This window comes from Rana temporaria, chromosome 6, assembly GCF_905171775.1.
Source record: "Rana temporaria chromosome 6, aRanTem1.1, whole genome shotgun sequence".
In the NCBI taxonomy this organism is placed as follows: Eukaryota; Metazoa; Chordata; class Amphibia; order Anura; family Ranidae; genus Rana; species Rana temporaria.
The window spans coordinates 178944420-178951645 of NC_053494.1; the positions used below are offsets into that span (position 1 = coordinate 178944420).

Sequence of the window (7226 nt, forward strand, 5' to 3'; positions counted from 1 at the left end):
AGTTCACCTCATTTATTTCCCTGGTCTTGCTGGGTTATACATCTGTCAATCAATTGCTATTTCTACCAATTAAAAAAAAAAAAAATTAATAATAAAAAAAACGATATACCTATATACACTATAATGAATGAATGAATGAATGAATGAAAAACTTATAAAGCGCGGCGCATGCGAACTGAATCGCTTCTGGGCGCTAGTTGTTCGTGTCTCATGACATCAAAAGAGCAGAGTTTTGATCCGTCTTCTGAAAGTCAGGTGGTTTTCCTCCAACCGAATGCTGGTTGGTAAAGCGTTCCATAGTCTAGGACCCTGAAAAGCAAACCTTCTTTCTCCTTTGGACTTGTATTTGGTTTTTGCAGCATCTGTATACAACTCACACTGCTTGTGTCCTCTTCCCATGTAAGTAACTTTTTCCTTGTATGTCTCCCAGCACGACTTCCAACCTGTTGCCTTACATGTCTTTCTTCATACCCTTCACATTTCTAAATTGTGATCCATATTACTTTCATTCATTTTCAGCTTTTGAGCCCTCTACTGACCTCTTTGGCTACTCTTTGACATTACAGGTATGTCTCTCAGCTCATATATAAATTCATGGTTCAGCTTTCTTTTTTTGAGATTTTTTGCGACCTTTTGCCTCGTTGATATTATCCTGTCCTTTTTTTCATTTATATTTTGGGACAGGTAAAAATAAAAAATACAACATAATAAACTTTTTTATGCTGTGACACCTCGGGCCAAAGGTCTTGCTACGTTGTGATTGACACAGATGCCAGTCCTCATTCCTCTCCTCACCATCCGAGGTTTGCCATGCGTCCTGATCGCGAGGTCTTCTTAAGGGGTGTGCTGAGCCTTTGATACGTCTTGGGTGGTATGTTCTTTTATCTGTGCCAGTTTAATATTTATACATTTTTCCTTTGTATGTTATTATTTTCAACACATTGCTACTTATTTATTTTTTCTAGAAAAGTTGTTTGTTACACTTTTTGACTCCACACATACTTCGGTCCCTGAAGAAGGAAACCCGAAGCGCGTTGGGCCCAGTATTTATATCGTGGACTCTTCACTCTTTTCCAACCACACCCCATTAATGTGTTGTTTTTAAACTTTTGTATTATACATGTTTATCATATTGTTTGATACCTTTTGTTACCATTAAACTATTACTTATTTTTGTATCTACTATGACTACTAGTACTACTGTTGCCTAAAAAGCCCCACCCTGGGGGATCCTCCATTTTTTCTGTTCATCAGGGGTGTCGGCAACTATTTGAGACCAGACTATCAAAGATGTTCTTTTCATATTTTCGTATTTAGGGTAGAAAATACCCATGAAAGTGGCTTACCACCATTTTCAGCCCCCCACTTACATCTTTGTTTGATCTCTACTTACCTCATATATCCTTTTGAACCGTTATCATTTATACTATACTTTGTAATACTCCTTGTGGACTACGTTCTCTTGCTCTAATTTTCTGAGTAAGTAGACCTTCTTATCTGGTGCAGTTTTTTACTTCTGCCACTGACCATGTTTCAAGGCAGGGAATGGGATGAATTGATGCAGGGTTATTCTGCCACTCACCACAAGGGGGAGGCCATACAGTCTGAGCTTTCCTCCCTGTGTAGCCAACTTGGCAGACTGGTGGAAAAGAAGGCAGCTCTCTTCTGGCACGTTGAGAGTTTTGAAAAATATCTAAGAGAAGACATTAATCCCTATGGTCTTCGGATTCAGATTTTTCCATTGCTAGACAATGTAAACTCCGAGTTTCGGAAAAAATGGGAGCTAAACCTTCAACTTTGTACTGCCAACATGATGAAACTTCTCATAGAAGAATACAAGACTAGATCGGCACAGGTTGAAAAGGACATTGATGAAATTTACACTAAACTTTTACCCTTCTTGGCGTTACCCGCCTTTAAAGAGCATGAGACTAAAATCAAGGGACGACTTGATGTGGTCACTGCAGAAACTCTGCACAAAAAGGAAACAAAATTTTGGAGGGATAAACGGTCTTTCCAAGAAGGCAAAGCCTATAAATGGCAAACAGCCTATCCCAGCCAACAAAATTCTTCGAAAGGAGGTAACGCTTTTACCTCCAAAAAGGGCAATAAGGCCTCATCAAATGTCCCTAACAATGCCCCCACACAAAATTCTACTAGAAATAGGAATGCTAAACCGAAACGACCTTTATCGGACAATGATGATAATACCACCAAGAAACGCATAGTACAACAGCCAGGACCCACCAATTCCCACGCCGAGTCCGATAGATCCAATCAACACAGCAACTCCCCAGCTCAAACAACTGGGCTGTTCCCTGTGTTCTCGACTTCACAACAATACAGTACCCATCTCACTCATGAAGGACTAAGACCCACAATCAGAGAAACCACGGATACTGGGTTTTTTCCTCAAGTAGTTCACACACGGCAGGATACCTAGACCCTCCCATATTGATGGATGATAAATCAAGATCCAATGTCGGTCTCGATATAATCAATCTCTCTAATTATGAACTTTCTACCGACGAAACGACATTATTAACCAAAGGCCTTTCTTTCTGCCCAGTGGCACCACTGGACACTTTTGAAATTATAAAGGACATTCACCTGTTTGCAAGGAAGTTGTTACTTAAGAGTCTGTACTCTAAACCTAAAACAGAAACTTCTCCTACCAGTGCCCAACAGCACAAAGAAGACATGGACCTGCTTCTATCACTTTGTGACGAGGTAGACTTTTCTGATTTTGATGACATCTCGGATATAGAAACCCTTATGTCAGAATCCATCACCACTCCAGTACCTGAACGACCTTCAAACATATTGAAAATCAAGTCGGATAAGTTTCCTCCTTTACAAACCAACTCGAACCTGGCCGCTTTTGTAGCACTTACAACAGCAGAAATTAAGAAATTACGAAAACCACGCAACCCCAGACAGTTCGTTCACCAACCCAATGAGGCACTAGAGAAACTTAAAGACTGTCATTCACTCACCATCAAGCCCTCCGATAAGGGGGGCAACATCGTGATCCAAACCAACGACCAATACAAGGCTATGTGTACAAAAATCCTTTCCAACCGGGATTGGTATACCCCCATTTCCACATCCACTATTATAAGGTTCGAAACAGAATTTTATGCTTTAGTGGATGGAGCTTTTTCACAGGGTGCTGTGAACCATGACGTATGGGAGTTTATCCGCACCAAATACCCCAAAATTCCAACTTTCTACTGCTTGCCCAAAATCCACAAGGATCTCACAAATCCACCGGGCCGCCCCATTGTATCCGGCAGTGGCGCCCTAACGGAGAATTTGAGTATTTTTGTCGATTCACACTTGAAACCCTTTGTAATGCACCTCTCATCCTATATTAAGGACACCATCCATCTTTTAAATAAAGTTGAACATCTTAGAGTATCTCCAGGAGCACTATTGGTAGCTATCGACGTGGAGGCCCTGTATAGCTCCATCCCACACCCCCTGGGCTTAGCTGCTATACGGGATGTCTTACTTCCCATCTTCCGTGCCGATCGGTAACTCGGGGAATTCCTTATTATGGCCTTGGAGTTCATACTCTATCACAGTGTCTTCACGTTTGACGGCTCCCACTTCCTCCAGGTGCAGGGGGTAGCGATGGGGACTTCTTGTGCCCCATCGTATGCCAACCTGTACCTGGGGGAGTGGGAAAAACTATTTCTGACCAGTAACCCGGTAGAACCATTTATCCACCTCGTATCTGGATGGTTCAGATATATTGACGATGTCCTTATGATCTGGGAGGGATCGACTGAGGAGCTCGAGTCATTTATGTCGATCATGAATTGCAACGAGCTGAACCTAAAGTTCACAATGTCCTCCAGCGACTCTCAAATTCCCTTTCTTGATGTTACCCTATTCAAAAACCCCGATGGGTACATATCAACAGGGCTCTACAGAAAACCCACGGCGGGTAATACAATACTGCAATACAATACTTCTAGTGCACACCCCACGTCTCTGATAGGATCAATACCCTATAGTCAATATCTATGCCTTAGACGCAATTGCTCTACCCAAGAATCCTTTCTACGGGAGGCAGCTGGATTACGTGACAGATTACTGCATAGAGGGTACTCTAAAAAAATCCTCAAAAGATCATTCCAACGGGCCAGTGGACAAATCAGGTCACACCTATTGGTACAATCAGGGAAGAAGTCCCCTGTTGGTAGTGATACTACTAGACTAATCACCAAGTACCACACTCAGCATCAACAAACGAGAGGAATCTTCAAACAATTTTGGCACCTACTCTCCTTTGACCCCCAACTCGGTCCCTTTGTACCAAAAGAGCCCGCGATAACTTATCGACGGGCCTGCTCACTCAAAGACCACCTTGTGGCCAGTGAATTCAAGGACAACTTCAGGAAAGATCCTTGTAAAAGGAAGGGTACCTTCACCTGTGGAGGCTGCTCCATTTGTCGATACATCAATACAGAGCGAGATATTGTATTACCCAATGGTCGGCCCTACAGACCGAGACACTTTGCTAATTGCAAGACATTTGGTGTAATATACTTACTCACTTGTCAATGTAACAGGTTCTACGTGGGAAAAACTAAATTACCATTCTTTAAGCGCGCTTCCCGGCACCTACATGCCATGCGTTCGGCCAACCCAGACTTGCCACTGGGGCGCCACATCTTGTCTCAACATAATGGACTCTTCTCAGGGGTTAAATTTTTAATGCTCGATAGGATCCATCCAAGCCCCAGAGGTGGGGACTGGAATAAGATCCTCCTACAACATGAAACTCGTTGGATTGCCGAACTAGAGGCTAATCTTCCACCGGGCCTCAATGAGCAGATACGCTTTAGGCCTTTTTTGGAAGGTTTCTCCTCTGGGGGATGTGAAAAAGACTGATCAAGACCTCTTTACACTACGGGGACCTTATGTCACCTACTGTCCCCATCCATAACCCTCTTTACTATTATCCTTATTTCCATCCCGTCAACTCCCATGTCAGTATTTCATACTTAATTGTTCCCTGTATTACCACCATGCTCATGTACCCGTCGGCACACCCCCCCGGGGACTTCACCTTCCAAGCGCATTTTGGCTCGACTGGCATCCCTTTTACTGTCACTTCTTAGCTGGGCGCACGTAAGCCGTCTGTCCTCTTTCAAGGGAGACGGCTTTTTTTTACCTGGTCCCCTTGCACCTTTTGGTGCTTCTGACCGTGGGTCGATACTTGCGCCTATAACAGGGGCAGGGATCACACAGTGGACAGTTCCATGCCCCTGTCTTTTCCTCTTTGCCCCTGGACCTATTGGCCCATGTGTCCCATTTTTTGTACATTTTTTGTACAATTAATATATCCTTACAATATAAAATTTCTTTTTTGATCGCTGTCCCTTTAAATTTATGGCTGAGCTTACCTGTATAATAAACCACTGTGCTTACAAACCTCTACTGGCACTGCGCAGTATCTGTGTTCACAATATTATTATATATACAAACCTTTACCTGCTTTCAGCAGTTTCAACACACCTATCCCCCTTCTTTACCATTTCTTCCTTATTTGACCTTTTATGTTCTTATTTCCCCCAGTACCTACTTCGTTCATGCCTCTTTTCATTACACGTCTCTTGCATACTCTGCAAATCAATAGCGTACTCGTTTGCATATTTTTTACCCCCGTGTCAGGTGATCTTCCTGGTCACTTGCCAGTTAGCTCCGAGCGGCGCTGTGGCGTGTCTACGCCACTTGCGCTGTCAGGCGGCTAGTGTGGGCGGAGGTGAGAGAGCAGGACGTATCTTCCGCCCTCTCTCTCTCTGTCCCGCCCACCCCACATTACACACATTGCGTCTCCCATTGGCGGCGTGCTTACGTCATCGCACCAGTGGCGAGTATGGGCGGAGGTGAGAGAGCAGGGCGTACCTCCGCCCTCTCTCTCTGTCCCGCCCATTGTTTATCATACCTCATTCGCGTCTCCAAGCAGCCCTACGTCACCAGTGCGGGCTTCCATGTGAGGAGAGCGGGACATACCTGTCCCTCCCCCCTCCTCACTCGAACATGCTCATTTTACGCCGCCCCCTTCCTGCACACTGACCCATAACACCCAGGCTCTCTGTGACAGCCTCCTCCCACCTTACTCTCCCCTCCCTCCCATCTCCTATTTAAAGCCCAGCAGCCCCACAATGTCAGACATTGCTGGATGGCTGCAGCATCTGTATACAACTCACACTGCTTGTGTCCTCTTCCCATGTAAGTAACTTTTTCCTTGTATGTCTCCCAGCACGACTTCCAACCTGTTGCCTTAAATGTCTTTCTTCATACCCTTCACATTTCTAAATTGTGATCCATATTACTTTTATTCATTTTCAGCTTTTGAGCCCTCTACTGACCTCTTTGGCTACTCTTTGACATTACAGGTATGTCTCTCAGCTCATATATAAATTCATGGTTCAGCTTTCTTTTTTTGAGATTATTTGCGACCTTTTGCCTCGTTGATATTATCCTGTCCTTTTTTCATTTATATTTTGGGACAGGTAAAAATAAAAAATACAACATAATAAACTTTTTTATGCTGTGACACCTCGGGCCAAAGGTCTTGCTACGTTGTGATTGACACAGATGCCAGTCCTCATTCCTCTCCTCACCATCCGAGGTTTGCCATGCGTCCTGATCGCGAGGTCTTCTTAAGGGGTGTGCTGAGCCTTTGATACGTCTTGGGTGGTATGTTCTTTTATCTGTGCCAGTTTAATATTTATACATTTTTCCTTTGTATGTTATTATTTTCAACACATTGCTACTTATTTATTTTTTCTAGAAAAGTTGTTTGTTACACTTTTTGACTCCACACATACTTCGGTCCCTGAAGAAGGAAACCCGAAACGCATTGGGCCCAGTATTTATATCGTGGACTCTTCACTCTTTTCCAACCACACCCCATTAATGTGTTGTTTTTAAACTTTTGTATTATACATGTTTATCATATTGTTTGATACCTTTTGTTACCATTAAACTATTACTTATTTTTGTATCTACTATGACTACTAGTACTACTGTTGCCTAAAAAGCCCCACCCTGGGGGATCCTCCATTTTTTCTGTTCATCAGGGGTGTCGGCAACTATTTGAGACCAGACTATCAAAGATGTTCTTTTCATATTTTTGTATTTGGTTTTTGGTACTCTGACCAGATTTTGGTCGGTGGATCGCAGAACGCGATTCGAATTGTGAGGTT

The 7226-nt window shown here is 43.4% G+C and overlaps 2 long non-coding RNA genes across 2 annotated transcripts; both read left to right on the plus strand.

Moving 5' to 3' along the window:
• Window positions 1–516: 516 nt before the first annotated feature.
• On the plus strand, window positions 517–1178 carry LOC120942692. Its single transcript, XR_005750246.1, has 3 exons — window positions 517–566; window positions 685–871; window positions 966–1178. It is a non-coding gene; the product is annotated as an uncharacterized LOC120942692 (long non-coding RNA).
• Window positions 1179–6363: 5185 nt separating this feature from the next.
• On the plus strand, window positions 6364–7024 carry LOC120942693. Its single transcript, XR_005750247.1, has 3 exons — window positions 6364–6413; window positions 6531–6717; window positions 6812–7024. It is a non-coding gene; the product is annotated as an uncharacterized LOC120942693 (long non-coding RNA).
• The last annotated feature ends 202 nt before the right edge of the window (window positions 7025–7226 follow it).